The following is a 3,181-nucleotide window of genomic DNA, read 5'->3' as shown; positions in this document are numbered from 1 at the left end:
AAGCAAAGAATAGAATAAACCAAACCAAACTAACTGCTGTCAAGACGATTCGACTCATAACAACCCTTCCTTGGGTTTCTGAGGTGGTATCTCTACAGAAGTAGATTGCCCAATCTTCCTTTCGAGGAGTAGCTGGTGGGTTTGAACCACCAGCCTTCTGGTTATCAGTCAAATACCTTGGGCACTATGCCACCAGAGCCCAAAGAATAGAATGGTGGGTTTGAAATAGAGACTAGTTCATTACCATCAAAACATGAAAGAGTAAATCAAAATTACAGAACAAAAAATATAGTGAGGATTTGAGAAGCCAAGAGTAGACTGATGAACTCATTGAAGGGGAAAGATGGGCAGGATGAAGTTAGCTGACTTTATCCAGTGAATGTCTTTTCTTTCCCACTAGCTCTTTGACACTTAGGAAGTGGTAGCAGGAGCTACTAGACATGAGTGAAAAATATTCATTCATCTTATAGTCTTTGTTTTATTACCACCATCTTACATATGCCACAATGCTTTATTCTATTACTCCCCACCCCCCAATTCCCCAACAACATTGCTTCCATTTTCTCTTCATAACAATTCCTCTATTTATCTGGTTCTTAAGAAACCTCAACTCTGGAACAGCTGTGAGCTTGATAAAAAGTCTAAACTAAATGCAGGAAAAGCCTGAAACTAGTTTGAGATAGATGTCATAAATGTCATGCACTGTATCTCCACCAGACACAAAATATTTAAATTAATGTTATACTTAATACTTGCTTATGTTGGTTCAGTAGTTGAACCAACCAAGAGGAAGAGGAAGGGTAGGGCCAGAATGAGTTAATTACTTCAAAAACAAAAATGCACTGATTCAAGCCACTAGCCTTGTTCCCAGTGGACCAAAGGCAAGGGTTTCAATATTTCTCTCTTTTAACAAAATATTTGGCTGTTTTTGTTTTCTTGCTTCTCAAAGACCCTCCTGTTGGGATGGATGTAGTAGAAGAGACAGATATCTCATGAACAGTTATATGAAGATCCCAGAAGTAGAGAGGGTAGAAGAGATGCTTTAAGAAAGACTTTGGAAACCATCCGTTGTTTCATGTAGTTTTGTTGTGTTAGGTGCCTATAGCTAGAGGATGTTAAAAAAATATTAAGAGTGTTTGTTATTGTTGTTGTTATGTGCTGTGGAGTTGGATGCAACTCATAGCAACCTCTCCTTGGGTTTCCAAGGCAGTATCACTATGGAAGTAGATTGCCCCATCTTCCTTCCTAGGAGTGGCTGGTGGGTTTGAAAATGGGATGGTTCTTTTAACATCAAAGGGTTCTATAGGCTTTAGGCTACTACCGAGAAACTGTTATCAAACTAACACTGTCATCAAGAACAACTGTAACTCTAGGAGCTCTGGTGGCATAGTGCCTAAGGCACTTGACTGCTAACCAGAAGGCTGGCGGTTCAAACCCACCAGCCACTCCTGGGAAGGACGACTGCACGATCTACTTCTGTAGAGATATCCCCTCGGAAACACAAAGAGGGGTCACTATCAGTCACAATCTACTCCACGGTAGTGAATTTAGATAATTTTTTAAAACAAAAAGAAAGAGAAAAAAAAACAGTCATTTGGAGGCACTGAAGAGCAACAAGGTAGTCAGGCCGTACAGAGTTAAGTCCTTAGAGCAAAGGGAAACAAATGGAAATAAACCAAAGATTAGCCACCAATTTTCCCTCTTGGGGCATTTGCCATTGTACATCTAGGAAATACAGGCACAGCAGAAAGCAGTGACCAAGACAATTTGGATCTCATGGGAATGGGAAGAAAACAACTGAGGTTCAGGACTTGTGGAGAAATCAAGACTTGAGCAGCCAGAAACCCAGAGAAAAAGAGCTGCAAAGCAACATGTATGACATTCTGCAAGAATTTGATCTCAAGGATTTCTGAGCCTTAAGTTCTTTGAATGATGAGGAAACAAGGAGCAGTTACAGAAAGAAAGAAAAAAAAGTCACAATGGCTAAGATGTTTAAAGGGTAAGCAGCGATCCGGGCAGTCACATGGAGCTAAGGAAACAGTAATTGGAGTTCAGAGCCTGCCATGAAGAAGGAACTTTGGGCAATACTCCACGTTTTAAGCAGAGATTCCTGTCTGGTAAAATGATACAACACAAAGAAACAACACAACACAAAGAAAACTGGTGTAGTTATTATAATATTAGATAAAATGCATCTTAAGTCAAGAATTATCACTAAAGATGCTAATGGTGGCGGTGGCTTAAGAGCAGGACGCAGACAACCAGACAGCCACAGCCACGCGGAGAAAGTCTTCCCTGCCTCCTGCTTGCAGATCGTTGGATGCCAAAGCCAAAGCTCGGCAGCATCGCTGTGGTGTCGCCCGACCTCTCAAAAACCCGCTGGCCCCAGCGTCAAATGTTGTGTTGTTATGTGCCGTCAAGTCGGACCTGACTCGTAGTGACCTCTCCTTGGGTTTTCGAGGCAGTATCTCTACGGAAGTGAGTGTGGTTGGTGGATTTGAACCACTAGCCTTCTGATTAGCAGTCAAGTGCCTTAGGCACTACGCTATCAGGATCTGCGTCAATCAGCCGCCAAGCTTCTCACCCTCGAACGCACCATAAACCTACAGCCACTTACCAATTATCCTTTCGGTACAAAAGGGCCCCTCTAAGACAAAGACAGCTTTGTTGCAGCCAGATTTCAAGGTAAGAGGGAGGAATTTATTATAAAGTTGGACAACTGTAGGAGTTCTGATTGTGCATGAGCATGGGATACCTCATGTGTTACCTGCTACTACTGGGAGCAACTTTCTTCAAATTACCTACTTGTGAACTTAATCCAGGAGAAGATGAAACTGAAGGAGCAAAACGCTTAATGACAGAGATACAAGGTCATCAAGATGGAGTCCTGCAAGACTGGGTCATTGATGATTGCATTGGTAACTGGTAGAGATCAAATTTTGAACCTCCTAGTATCCATATACTCCCTCACACACTACAAAGCCTAAGGAACATAAAAAAAAATTTTTGGTTCAACTTCAAGAGGAAGCCTTGTTTTCTATCCCAAAAAATTACAAGCTAGCAGCTGAACCATTGTTTGAATTCTATGGCAATGCACCAAGATATGGACCCATCATCTCTAGACTCCCTCAACTCTTGAGTTGTTTCAATTTTATATACAACTGAATTCCTGTGCAGTGGG

At 41.7% G+C, this 3,181-nt stretch overlaps 1 pseudogene; it reads left to right on the top strand.

Moving 5' to 3' along the window:
* The first annotated feature begins 2,189 nt into the window (after positions 1-2,189).
* On the top strand, positions 2,190-3,165 carry LOC103208052 (annotated as a pseudogene).
* Positions 3,166-3,181: the final 16 nt, after the last annotated feature.

This window comes from Orycteropus afer, unplaced genomic scaffold (genome assembly GCF_000298275.1).
Source record: "Orycteropus afer afer isolate SDZICR_OR568_19922 unplaced genomic scaffold, OryAfe1.0 scaffold00013, whole genome shotgun sequence".
In the NCBI taxonomy this organism is placed as follows: Eukaryota; Metazoa; Chordata; class Mammalia; order Tubulidentata; family Orycteropodidae; genus Orycteropus; species Orycteropus afer.
Note: the sequence above shows the minus strand (reverse complement) of the source record. Positions and strands in the feature narration are given on the sequence as shown.